This window comes from Callorhinus ursinus, unplaced genomic scaffold (genome assembly GCF_003265705.2).
Source record: "Callorhinus ursinus isolate GAN/ISIS: 27379988/994484 unplaced genomic scaffold, GSC_fseal_2.0 scaffold12, whole genome shotgun sequence".
NCBI lineage: Eukaryota > Metazoa > Chordata > Mammalia > Carnivora > Otariidae > Callorhinus > Callorhinus ursinus.
This window is the reverse complement of record NW_027397074.1, coordinates 23,555,082-23,570,025: the sequence shown is the minus strand read 5'-3', so window position 1 is coordinate 23,570,025 and position 14,944 is coordinate 23,555,082.

The window sequence follows — 14,944 nt, the reverse complement described above, 5'->3', positions numbered from 1 at the left end:
CAAATAGCTTCAGCTCCAAAAGGGACAAACTACTCTAATTTATCTAGTTTCTAAAAAAGTAAACATTTTGAAGTAAATTGTTAGTGAAAGTCCAAGTGACATTTTCATTGTTCTGAGAAATGAAATTTGAGAACTGGAAGGAGTAGGAGGGTATGACATCAGAAGTTTGTCAGAGTAGTATATTCTAAAAACAGGGCCAGAAGTTTGTCAGAGTAGTATATTCTAGTAACCAAAAATTAACATATCACATATCACAGGATATATTTGCATTTTATAACAATATGCTGGTTTTTAATATAGCTTCCAGATTTTTTTTTAAGATTTTATTTATTTGACACAGAGTGATACAACAAGAGAGGGAACACAAGCAGGAGGAGTGGAAGAGGGAGAAGCAGGCTTCCCGTGGAGCAGGGAGCCCGATGCGGGGCTCGATCCCAGGACTCTGGGATCATGACCTGAGCCGAAGGCATACGCTTAATGACTGAGCCACGCAGGTGCCCCTATTTTATATTTTACTTTACTATGCATGACCTTATTTGATTTGCCCAGGAGAAATAATATTTACTATTAGGTGAAGTAGGCATTAGAAATAGTATCAATTCATTTTATGTACGAGGAAACCGAAGCTCAGAGATCTGATGGCTTGACCGAGGTCACACAGCTAGTGATTCCCAGAGCCATTACCGATCATGTCCTGCTATTTCTACTAGATCACAATTCCCACTGGCACTTTTGCTAAGCTTAGTTTGATAGTTTACTTAGACCAAGATGGCTATTCCCCAAGGGTTGGGAACCAGGAATGATTTCTGTGGGGAAAAGCCCAGAAAAAGAGGTGGTTATGCATATGGGTATGCCCCTCCCAAACCACCTCAGAAAGCCCTAGGCAGTGGTGTAGAAAAAGAGGTCATTGGCAGGAGAGGGAGAAGTTACAAGAGCAAATGTCCCAATTTTCCCATATTTGGCTATGCTCATCCCACATTTTATTTTGTGTTAAAACTACTAGCTCTCAAGTTGAACTGCAGTGATTGAATCCTGGCTCCACTATTCTCTAACATCTTTATGCCTCATTCCTTTGTTGGTAGAATTGGACTTATGGTAGTCCTGATTTTGTAGGGTTGATGTGAGAATTCAACAAGAGAGCCTATATAAAAGGTTTAGCATTGTAACTGACTCATGGTAAGTCCTTACTGAACATCAACTATTATCATCATGATTGTTTCATGCAGAGCTATAAGTGGCAAAGAGGATTTGAACATAGCCAACCAAACTCCAGAGACTAGTTTCTTACACAAACCCATACTGGCTTTGTACTTGTACTGACTGTCCATCTGGAAAGCACTTTCCCTAGATAACCATCAGCATGGCTCACTTCCTCTCTCCATTTAGCCCCCCCCCCAAATGTCACTTCCTCTTTATAACCTTTCCTGGCTGCCTGATCTAAAACAGTGCTCCTTGTTACTATGCCTTTAATCTGCTTCATTTTTTTCCATAGGACACATAGCAACTTGATAATATATTGCATATATTTATTTGATTATTCTTAGATTATTGCTCTCTCTGCCATTAGAAAGCAAGCTCCATGAAGGTAGCAGCTTGGGTTTGGCTCACATTGCTACCCTTATTGACCAGTACACATTCAATTGCTTGCTGCATCAATGTATAAATTAACATAAGGAACCAAAGTATGAATAAGATCTAGTTCCTTCTCTAATGGACTTGTACTTTAGCTAGGGAGGGGATTTGAAAAGGTCAATGGGAACACACCTAATCACCATGATAGAGTATGCTAAGGTTGAATGAGTGGTGCCAAGCCTCTTGGCACTCATACTCTGGGTCTTATCTTCTTGCTAAGGTGCTGACTTCTCCACCAAATTATTCTGACTGTTTAACTCTAATGAAATGTTCTAGAAGCAAACATTATAAAATCAAATGATACGATTTCAGAAAACCATTTCAAGACAGTTTAAATACTCAACCCCACTATCTCTATAAATCAGACATAGCATTCTCTTGAGAGTGACATTCCCCAGAGAGTTTCAGAGAAAGCACATTAAGTTCTACTCAAAGCACATTTTTTTTTTTTGGTATAATCTACTCCCAAGAGTAAACTGGGGAAGTAGATACTTTACAATTGTTAAAGATCATGGGAGAGTGAAAAGCAAAATAGGCATTCAGCCTCATTCAGCCAAACTACTGGACTGTGTCTCCTGTGTGTGAGTCATTAATCAATCCCATTAAGTTATAATTCTTTGCCAAGCTAAGAAAACACAACCCAAACAGTAGCGAACACTTCCTCCCCTTGCCACTTAGCCCTCAATGGGAAGAGCAGCCTTCTAAAAACTTCAGTCTTCCTGAGATTAGCAGGTCTGCAAAATATCCATTGGATTTGTCCAGAGAGAAAATGTGCCAAATTGGATGAAGTGAGAGAACACTGCTTGATTCTGACCACTCACACTCAAAACTATTTCCATAGCCCAGATAAAGCAATGCAGAGCTACACAGGATGACATGCCTGAAACAAATCATTTACAACATGACTTCCTGCTGAGCAGTGTTCTAAGAAGTCCCATGGTGGATAGTTGTTAGCTAACACAGAACAGACCCTAGACTCTTGAATAGCAAATCCTTTTATATGACAAATGACATTGTGTGTGTGTTGATGAATGGTGACCAAAGGAAAATGGCATGATATAATAGAAACATCAATGGTTACAGCTGAGGAAGATTACACTGTACTTCATCAGAGAAGCTCACCTTGATTGGTTGTGATAGACCAAAGGGGTAAATAAGCCACTGGGGCAGTCAAATCTGCATTCATAAACAAGGGCATAGCAAGTGCCCAGTATGGCTTATTTAAAGGGCAACACAGTGGAGCATAATTAATCAAGTGTCTGGTATATGTAATATCATGGGTTAGGGTTTAAAGAAATTAAGATGCACAAGACACATTGCTGCTGCTAAGGAGGAGGAAAGTACTAATTTAAATGTGAACTCATTTAATTTGGTTCTTGTAAGACTCTAGTTGGGTAGACAGAGCAGGTTCTATGAAACCCCATTTTATAGGTAAGAAAGTTAAGTCTCAGAGTAGTAAATGATGTACTCAAGTCTCAACATGAGTGAGGTCTGGAACTTGAATTTGACCTCAAGTCTTGGGCTCTTATTACTATATCACCCTGCATCGGGCTCCATCTTTAGACAACTGAAAAAAGTAAAGCCTTTCTTCAAATCAATATACCCTTGCAAACATTATCTCACTTTCTTTCAGAAGACCATGATGTGCCCATATGACTGAAATAGTCAGATGATCTCAAAACTGAAGCTCAACTTCCACCCATAGTACAATTCAGGACTTAAGAATGGAAGGCTGGATGTGAGGTGCTTGGGAAGATCAGAGGGTCCCAAAATTCTGATTTTGCTCTGGATTGAATCCTACACTGTATAAGTGGTCCAGAATTAGTATATTTACTCTGCAGCTTACAGTTAGGGCTTTCACCTCCTTCATTTGGCTTCCTTTCAGTGAGCTCTTATTGTACTTTTAGTTCAAATGCCACTTCCAGATGTTTTTGATCATCATTGTGATTATGGTAGCACTTTTTCCTCTATTTCTATTTCTAATGGAACAATGTTTTCTACTCTGTATTATCATTACTTGTGTATATTTTTATGTCACCTCTGAACTTAAAAGCCCTTTAAGACAGTATTTATAATCAAATATTATTTCTGTTAAGAGATAACCAGCATGAAGTCTTGAATTTGGTAAGTATATAGTTTGTTGAATATATAAATGACTCTTTCTCTGGTTTCTGCTCGGAGCTATATCTTCTTCCCGAGACTTCTGCTTGACTTCAGTCCTGCCTATAGAAGGTCTCTTTTCATCAGTTGTCTTTTTATAGTTCTTGAGTTCCATGGTATTTGTTTCTTCTAACCATTTCTTGAGCCCATCTTGAGGAAAAGTTCATAAGATTTTCAGTTCTGCCAAAATTGTTACTGGTGATCCAGTCAAACCAGGTTCATCATGGATGAAGAAAATTTGCCAATCAGTATTTGAGAGAGAGGTACTTTTCTTTACCCCACAGCCTTGAAAAGCCCCAGTGAGTAGAAGTGTTAGATTTCCTCCAGTCCTGAAATCTTTGGATCTTCTGGAAAATTAGGAATTCCTGGCAAAATATGTCTTAAAGAGAGAGATTGGAGTTGGGAGAGATGGTAGCTCATGTGATTCAGTCTCTTTATTTTACGTATGAAGAATGGAAGCTCAAAATGGCCATGTAATGTGTCTGAATTCACCCAACTGCTTAGCGGCAGGCCCAGACTAAACCCAGGTGTCCTAGCTACTGGTCCTCTGAGGTGTTTTGTCTTGTACTGTTTTTTCTCCACCAATATGAACTTCATCTCTTAAAGAAAATAAATCCTACTGATATTTTATGTACTGTTTTTGTTAGACTGGTTTGGTTCCTTGAGTCTTCCTCCTGTCCTCCTGCCCATTCAGAGTGCTAGGCCATTCTGAACTAAGAGCTCAGTCTCCATGGCTCCAAGAGGCCACCATCAAGAAAGAAGGCACTCCCAAGTGTCCATCCACTGGCGAATGGATAAAGAAGATGAGTTATATATACACAATGGAATATTATTCAGCAATAATAAAGAATGAAATCTTGCCACTTGCAATGGCAGATGGAGCTAGAAAGTATTATGCTAAGCGAAATAAGTTAGAGAAAGATAAATACCATATGTTTTCACTCACATGTGGAATTTAAGAAACAATACAAATGAGAAGTGTGTGGATGGCTTAGTCCGTTAAGCATCTGACTCTTAATCTCAGCTCAGTTCTTGATCTCGGGGTCATGAGTTCAAGCCCCACGTTGGGCTCCAAGCTGGGCACGGAGCCTACTTAAAAAAAAAAAAAAAAAAAAGAATACGAATGAGCAAAGGGAAAAGGAGAGAGTGTCAAACCAAGAAACAGATTCTTAACTATAGAGAACAAACTGATGGTTTGCAGAGGGGAGGTGGGGAAGGGGGACAGGTGGAATAGGTGATGGGGATTAAGGAGTGCTTTTGTTGTGATGAGCACCAGGTATTGTATGGAAGTGTTGAATCACTCTATTGTACACCTGAAACTAATATTACACTGTGTGATAAGTAATTGGAATTCAAATAAAAACTTTAAAAAATAGAGAGAAGGCTCTTAACTCACCCCCTGGGCAGTGCCACTTTCCCTAATTAGACAGGGGATACTTGTTTTAAATCTGTCAGCCTAGAGTCCTTCACTACCTGGCAGAACTCAGAGATCATGCCCAGACTTACCTTGGTTGGTAGAAACGAATCTACAACCCACGGGGTGCGTGATATTACACTCACTCAGCATACTTTGATTTTAGAATCAAATAGTTCTATTAGAACCCTTTGTTATTATATTACCACTTTAGCTACCTCATTTTCTAGTACTACCTTCTTTTTTTTACTACCTTCTATCCTTTAATATTTTGCCTTTTTCATATTTATTCTCATACTTATTTTGATAGGTGATTATTTTGAGGGATATTACTTGAATTTAAAAGAATAAACAAAAAAAACCATTTTATAAAAAAGATGAATTTGTCAAATGTAATGTTTTAGAGCAAGCTGTAATGGAAAGAGCCCTAGATCTGAAATCAGAAGACTGTAGTTCAAATCTAGCCTCTCACCAGCTCTATAATGGTTGCGAATGACTGAGCTTCTCTGAGTCTCAAAGTGCCTACTTGTAGAATAGAGATAATAATCCTATGACATAGAATCTGGGGAACGGTGAGCAAGAAGTCATTAAATGGGTCTGGTATGGTGCCTTTTGTGCTACATAGGTTCTCACTACCTGTTGACTCGGTCTGAAAGCGAATGATTTTTGGTATCATAAGAGCAACTTTGTTTATCAAAGTTTCTTTCATCATTGCTTTGGTTTCTTTTTTCTTGTAGGGTCAGCACTTTCTATCATGTGTTTTAGAAATGCTGAATTAATTTTTAAAAATCAAATTTAAATGAAATGGAAAGATATCATGGTGCACATTACTAAACTACTTATTACATATGTGCCTCTTAAGAGTTTAGAAAAGAAAAGTGTTTATGCAGAAATAGAGAAGTAGGTTATACAGTTGTTAAATTCAGGCAACATTGCACTTAGGAGGGTAGCAGTAGGAGTGAGGAGCAAAACATTAGTCTGAATGCAAGATCTTTCAGAATGTACTAGAAAGTCAGTAATCTGTCCTAAATTGAACACTGAAGAGGTCGTGGATTTTTCTTCTTTTTTATGGAGATCAAAATGGCAGTCTGACCAACCATGTTTTAAATTGAAAAAAAGCAACATTAATGTTTTTACATGCAATTCCAAAATGTATTAAAATTAGTAAGTTATCAGCAAGCACATGAACCCACAATCCAGATATTTTCTTATTACATTTTACCTTCCACATAACGCAGGTTTCAGATAAAGCACAATCATATTTTGAATTCTACTCACTCTCCCTTACATTATGTTATAAACATTTTCCATTTATTTAAATGGCTGCATAATACAGTTCACCGTGCTCCTGAATCTAAATTTAATCAATTCTTCCCCTGATCTTAGACATTTATTTGGAAGTCGAATTAAATTCTATGATTAAGAGGTTTTTAAATAGCTCCTATAGTTTTCACGTCAGAATTCTCTTGCCTTCCCAGTCCCAGGGCCAGCTCACTTAATGCAGAGTGAGACCAGAGCTTGTGGAACCAAGCTCTCCGAAGTACTCTTATGGGCCAGAGGGGACAGTGAGGAGCAAGGGAGGAACAGAAACAAGCAAAAACACCTTGTTTTAATGTTTGTCTTTAGTTTTTAGATGGAATGACTACTTGGTTTCCTTATGTGATTTTCTTTGACCAGCCACTTATTCTAAAGCTGTATCCCTTTGGCCACGTAGAGACAGCCTAAAAACAGGGGCAGGGAAGAATTCTGGACATATTTTAATGTCTACCTGCATTGTTTTGTATCCTGTCTTGTTAAAAAAAGGATGTAAGGCAGCTCACTTTGGGGATTTTTCTGAAGGACTGAAGACCTTTAACAATGCTCGTTTCCCTACTATTCCTAGAGCATTTCCATCAGTTATAGAAGTTGAATTCTATTTCTTGGAGTTTTACTTCATATTACAGGTATATAATATCTTCATTCCTTTCTATTTTACTTTCTATAGCAATCAATTTGACACGAACAGTTTCATATCAGCATTCAGGGGTTATTAACAATTGGTCTCACATTTGTCTTGGTTATATCTCTTGTGTAATTACAACCTGGATAGAGTATTATTTGTTCAACCTTCTGAGGTCACAGAGCAATCTTTTCTGGTTCATATCTGTGCTAATCAGCTAAGAAGCCATGGTTAAGTTATGACAAAGCTAAATGTTCAAGATTTCTGAATGCAGGCTTTACAATAACGTGCAACTAGCTGGGCTTTGGAACCCCAGCTGTATAGGACTGGGAATGTCCCATCATTTGTTGCAATGTGAAATCATTTCGTCACAAGGTTTGCTCAGTAACTGCATGATTTTTTGTTTGTGGGTTGGGGTTTTTTTGTTTTTTTGTCTTTTGTATTTGCTGTGTGTCAAATTTCTATATTTTGGGCAGTGCCAGGAAGGCATTTTGGAAATAAGAGAAGAATCTGATCTCCAACAAATACAAATCTTTGCCCTCTATGGAACTTTAAAACTGAAAGTCTGTTTTCCACATGCAGCCCTCATAACAACCCGGTGAGATAGGACAGGAATGACTATCCCCATTTTATAGGAATAAAACGGAAACTCAGATTCTGTGACTTCCTCAAATCCATCAGAGCTGGAAGATGGAAGACACCGGATTCGAACCCTGATACTCCTGTCCGTGATCCAACCTGCTTTCCATCATTCACAGCTGTAATTAAAACGTTTATGAAGTAATTCCTCCCTTTGGGGGTTTTCTGTAATTCCCAGTTGCAAATTAGTTTTACCACAATCAAAGTCAAGGAGAAATCTGTGCTTGTGAAATGACTTCTTCCTTTGATGTGCTTTTACTCTCCATGGAATGGTCCCAACAGCTAGTTCTCTCCCTACGAAAGAGCTCATTTTATTTGTCGTGATGGAGCCCAATAGAGAGTGAGACTTCTCAAATCAGCTAACAGTTTGGGGCTTCGTATTCCACATCTTGAGGGACAAGAAACGTTGACCTCCCTGGCTAGTGGTAAATCTTCAACAAACCCAGGTGGCTTGTCTCCTGGGTTCCCATGTTTCCTCTCTTCACTCAGCCAAAGTCCACATTCCTTTCCCTGTCACCACACACAGTTTGACCCCAGGCCAGGGTGGCACCTCCCTCCATCCCTTTGAGGTCACAGCCAGTGCTGCTCTGTGGACTCCCTGGCAGTGGGCATTTGGGGACAGCTGCTGCCGGAGCCTTCTGCAGCAGCCCCTGCACCTTGCTTGACAATGGCCTTGTGTTCTCCCTGGCTCACTGGGTGGAAGACCCATCCCGCTCAACCCAGGCCTCCCACCAAGTGTGTTACTAGGGGCCCTTAAATGAAACAGGATGGTGGTTGACGATTGGAAGTTACTTAACCACCATTACCTCCTCATCATCCCCTGGCTGCTTATTTCAGCTAGAGGTGTCAGGACCCCACCCTAGAGAGGTTTGGGATTGTGGTGAAAAAATGTGAATATCTTGTAAGTCTTCCCCACCTCACCCCCCATATGTTGCTTGAAAAGATGAGAGGGGTGCCGAGTGCAAAGATATTTTTCCATCTAGCTTGGGGGGAAAAGCAAAACAGACCAAAAAAACAAACAAAAACAAAAACAAAAAAACCTTGCCCTAATCGCTGAGAACATTTTCATGAAAACCTGGGATGAACTACTCTAAGAAAGACCGATGCCCCATCAGCAAGGTCGGAGAACAACAGCACCGTCTACTGGACAAAGGACTGAGTTTATTGGTGGTGTTCTGTGTAGTGGCCCCAGGAAAATATGGATGACTCTGTGGGCTGGTGTACAGAATGAAAAGCCATGGAAGAGGAACCAGCCATTTCTACACTCAGCAGATCCCAGAAGAGGCCACTGCTAAGGGACACTGTTCCCCAAACAAATTCCAGGTCTTAAGAATCACCCTTAAAAAAAATTAAAGTTGTTCCCTATACATCCACACCACCCCCATCCATCTACTGTAATTTTTATGAGCCTGCCTCCACCATCAACACTTATTAATCACCCTCTCACCTTGACACCCACACATTCATTCTTTTATTCATTCATTCAGCACCAGACTCTGCTAGGCGGTAGGGACTAGTAAGACCCAGCATCCTTGAGCCATTCTATGGGCATCCAAGACTGGGCCTGGGCAGGAACCTCTGTTCCCACACTTTCTCTATCAGTTTCCTTTCAATTCCTGTTCTGAGTCTTATTCTCTGCTAAGTGGGATATTGGGGGTAACCATATAAATTCACCAGGCTGTGATACTAACCAGGTAGTGTTTCTTCTCCCATCTAAATTCAAACTCTTGGGTTCTTAAGAAGGCTATTCAAGAATGATCCTAATGTTAAATTCTTCAGGCAATTTAACAGATAAACACAGAGGACAAAGGGACCGGTGTGTTAGATCTATGTACCTCAACCAATCAGTTATAGTCAGTGACTACCTTTTTAACTGATGCAAATACAAGCTCTGGCCAACAGTTAGAACACAAAGAAAGCTCGAATTTCCTTAGGCAGAATTATTTGGTACAAATATATCTTTTTAGAATTTTTCATTATTAATGAATGTGTGTAAAAAATATGTAACCAAGTCTTTAAAAATCAAGTAGGCTACAATGATATCATCAGGAAGAGAAAATAAATAATGTAAATATTGAGGTGGAATACCTCTTTGCAGATGTTGGAGAAATGAAGGCAAATAAATACATGAGCCATATCTACTCATCATTAGAACAAACTTTCTCCTCAATAGAGATTATTTGTAGGATGACAGAAGATAAGTGCCCAGGGCTTTCTAACACTGAGATGAGGCAAAGCCCAGAGTAGGGTACAGACTCAAGGGACTGAAAAAGTTTTCTGGATCCCCTCCTTCATCCATCTCTTCTAAAAGCCAAACCAACCAACCAACCATTCTTATTATTAAAAATATTCTAGGGAAGGCATGAGGGGTGGAGGCCCACCCTGCCCTAGGTAGGGTGGGTCGTGTGGGGTGGGTCTTTATGATAATCACCTGTGACCAACAAAGAATAACCAGACCCTAAAAAAGAAGTAAGCCATTGAAGGTATTATAAATAGAGATGTTAAAGGATTTAAGTTCCCTAGTTAGCTTTCTATAAAAGACCAACCCTAAAGGCCCTCGTTGGCAACCCTGTTGGGACCCCTCTCACTCTTGAGAGCTTTTTCTCTATCTTCACTTAATAAACTTCTATTGCTTTACTAAAGCAATAATAATAATAATAATAATAATAGTAATAAATAAAAATGTTCTGGGGAAATTGATTTTTTTTATAATCCCATTGCACTAGTTAAAATATATGTGTCACACAAAAAAAATTCTAACATCTAATTTAAAACTCTGGATTAAACTTAAACCTGTATTCTGGAGTGGAAAAGGGGAAAGGGTGGAAAGGGAGTGAGAGGGGGTAAAACAGAGGTGGAGAGCAAAAATAAATTAGACTTCCTAATAACACTTGTATTCTTGAAGCTCATGTCTGATTCCATTTATAAATATTTCTTTTCCATTATAAGCAATTCCAGATCGGTGGGTTGGTTCAAATGAGCCATAGTCTCTTCAAATTTTCATTGTGTTCATCGCAATTCATAGAGGTATGGCAAATTGTAGTGATAAAGACCTTCTCAGGCTTGATCTGTTGTCCTTTCCTGTTTATTCAGGAGAGAATGATGGGTGATTTGAATAATTATAGACAGCTGTTTATTAACCCTTTTGCTAACTTCTCTCATTAAGAATCATAAGTTTCAAACTAACCCAGAAGCCCTCGGTTTATATTTCTAATTTCTGAAAAAGATGGAAAATTTTGAAATAATGATAACAGTGTTCCTAGAAATAAGACTCTCCAGTCACCCACATATCTTGAACAGTGTTTATTACACAAAAGACCAGTTGCTGCTGAAAGTAGCTCCCCCATTTGTCATAGGATACGTTTTCCTCCTGTCGTGCAGTTTCTGTGTCCTAGAGTTTGGACATAGAAAGGAACTCTCATTCACACTGATTCCTGCCTGCAACTTTAACTTTCTAGAGATCAAAGTGAATCTCTTGTCTATGTTGTCACCATGAGTGACAGGCCAGCATTGTGCAATGCAGTAGATCAATTCAGAGCACAAAAATAATAGTACTTCTTCTTTAACTGGCTCAGTAAAATCAAAGTGATGGTCTCAATTTAATTTCATCCATCAGAAGCAAGTCATTCTTGAGCCTACCGTTACTTAAGAGAGGGATAGATTGTGGTGTAATTGCTTCCCAGTTAAACATTTTACTGCTATCCATCAATTTTACCCTACTTTTGTCTGCATCTAACCATCGTTTTAAAATGTAGGTCATGTGAATATTTTAAAATGAAAGAAGAGAGACGGGGGGATCATTCACAGTGAGCAAGGGAAAGGAATCTGTATTCCTTGAGTTTCAAAATAATCATGAGCCTTACAAAACTCCCTAATCCAGCTAAGAATCCAGTCATGGGGTTTTCTAACCATTTTTCTTAAATGATTTCTAGTCAATTATTACTCCTTTCAGAGCATTCAGTTTGGTCCTTTACCAACAAAAACAAGCATTTTAAAATAAATAAAAAAGCTGTTTTCTAGTAGAATCCAAGAACCTTTCAGTATTTCCATACCAGATGGGCACCTTTTACTAATATAGATTATACCAGCCTTTCTGATGGCCAATATTACAACTATATATGTGTGTACAGTTTGAGTTCTACTTTAAGAAATGTATTCAATTGAAATAATTGAATACATAAACTAAAATACATGTACAAAGTTGTTCATCACATTTACTGTTTGTAAAAATGGATACTAGGAAAACTAAAAGTCCATCAGTGACCAAACTGATGATACATTCATGAACTGGAAAATTCTATAACCACTGAAAATGAAGAAATCTATCTATCTGTATGGACAGTTAAATATGTGTGTATGTGTGTGTGTGTGTTTTTCAGGATATATATGTATTCAGGATATCTATAGTTGCATAAACAAGTGTATGAAGCTATTTTTCACTTTTTTTCAAACAGGGGTTTATATGATGTATGAGACATTATGCATAGAAAAAACCTTCAGAGAAATATGTGAAAATATTAGCAGCAGTAGTACCTAGGTAAGCAACAGCATACCTGAGATCACAGGTGAACTTATTCTACTTTATATGTTATATAATTTTTCTAGTAAGCATGATTATCTTTCATAGTTTCTTAAACGTATTTTTACTTTGGGGGGAAAAGTATCTCTTAACAACAGAAAATATTTTATCAGGGTTTTGTTTCTCTTAAAGGAAACCACTCATGTGAGGAAAAAATTCTGTGCACAAATATAGTAGATTTTATTTATCAGGAGTGAGTAAGGAACGGGGTGTTACAGTTAACTGAGAGTAACTATATGAACTCTGTGTGGGTACAGGCCAAGGGCACATTAAAAGAAGTACTACAAAATGGCTTTCATCCAACCTTTTAAGACCTTCTATTTTTAATAACTGGACCTAAACCAGAAATAGGCATCTCTGGATCCAGCAATCGTCACTAACCCGCATTGCTTGGCTGTAAACATACCCAATTCCTCCTCCTTCTTCTCACCCACAGACTCTCACATACAAAATGACTTGAGGGACTCTAGCCAGTGGTATTCATGCTGGGTTTCTCAAAGTTACTGACCGGCGCTTGTCAGCAGAGGAGAGAGGGACTAAGGTCCCTCTCCTCCACCTTTCTGATCCGGGAATGATGCATAAAGCATCTTTTGAAAGAAGGGTTCTATGGCAAGAGCAATGACAACCAGGTGTGAGACTCACTCTCATTTTACAAATAAGGAAGCTGATACCTCGAGGGAGTAAGTTACTTACTCACCAGGATGGAGATGCCAGGGCCAGAATGCAGGTTTCCTGACACTGTTCTCTTTGCTACTGTTTTCACAGAACGATCTGGGCTCCTCTCAAGAAACAATATCTATCGGATAAGCAAAAAATCAGACCCAATGAAAGAGGAATGCTCTTGTCCCAAATCTGAGGTATTTGGTTTCTGGCTGAAAAGTAATTAATAGTGTTTCAAATTATTATGGCTCTTATGGAAAGCAGCAAACCAAAATATAAAACTCTTTAAAATATCTAATGCAAGACCTCTGAACAGCCATTGTGTTAAATGTCACAAGAGATTTTCATCTTAGTATTTAGTGGCTGGCAGGAGATGACTCAGGGCCATGGAATTTAATTTTAAATTGTGTTCAAATAAATTCACGGGGTCCAATAACATGAAACTTTGGAAGGTGACAAGGTGGCTTTGGAGATTTGAAAGTTTTTAAAGCGGTATATCAAAGGCTACCTCTGACAGTTATGGGGATTTATCGTGTTCTCAACCCCAATTGTTTCTAAAAGCTCTCAACCATGCTTCTCTGTGCAAGAGAATTAAATTTGGAATTCTTGTCATCTTCGACTGCCTGGGACCTCAAAATCTCTAACCTCATGTACCTAGAAACAGCTCAAACATTCTTTTCTGGGGGCTGTCATTAAATCCCCATTTTCTGGATGGGGACACAGAGGGTGCAACCATTGGTCAAGGTCACCCAGTGAGTCAGTGGCAAAGCTGGGAATGCAACCCAGACTTTCTGACTCCCTTGCCTGTCCTCTGACCATTAAACCACACGCTCCCTGACCAGGATGAAACAAGCTTGTCTGTCTCAGCGTTCAGAGGGAGCTGAGGGAAACTGCAATTTACCCACTTCCCTTTTCAAGCATTCATATTCCATTTATTTCATCAGCTAATGGGCAGATTGCTCCAGATCATTTTTCACTCTAAAAAACTTAGTTTTTATTAATTTTTCAAGGAAATGCTGTCTTAATTTGGAAGAGCAAGGAAGATGACTTCCCCCCCATTGTATCACATTGTGTAACACTGGCGTGCGGCCACTTCGAAAACCCGCAGAAGCTGCTTCATTTGCCCCGCCGACGGCCGGTTCCTTTGCCAGCTTTTCCATGTGGCCTTCCTTGTACTGGGGTCGGGCGTCCCGTGGTTTCTGGCGAAGGCAGGTCCCATGGACAAGCTGGGCCTTGACGTGGCTGTTCCTTCTCCTGCTCTTTTGAATGCTCCTTGACCACAAGAGAACCCAGTTCTCCCGCCAGCTACACCCCACATGCCACTTGAAATGTAGTCAGTGGTGACGATCCAACAGGGCGCCAGCCAGAGTCCAGAGCAACTTTACTAGGGACAAGGGAAAAGCAATGCAACCAATCCTCCTGCCAGTGATTACCATCTCCTGCCAAAGACCACAGGGGGGGGGTGGAGAAAGCTTTTCATCGCTGAGCAATGGGACCAGCCTCTGGGTAAATTCTCCCTCCGGTTCCCGCAGCCTACAAGGTTATTTCTCCCAGCGTTGTATACCTGTCATGTTTGATCATAAATATTTCTTTCTCAAAGTGAACAAAATTGTTTACTCTCAAAGACCTGTGGCCATTTGGGGGACAACTTTCCAAACTCTGGGTTGGGGTTTGTGACCGGCCCATTGCGCGCCCTCTCCTTGTTCTGGCCCTTAGTCATCATGCTCTGAGAGGACTTCGCTTCCAGACGCTGTCAGCAGAAGCCGGAGCTTCAGAGAAATGGGATCAGGGAACCAGAGGGGTGTGTCGTCACGGTACTCTCCAGACTCCTCTTTCTCCTCCCTGTGCATTTGTTAAACCTGCTTCGTCCTGGAGAAGCATGCTGTGGTCAGGTGAGATGGCCCAAAGTCATCTCTAAATT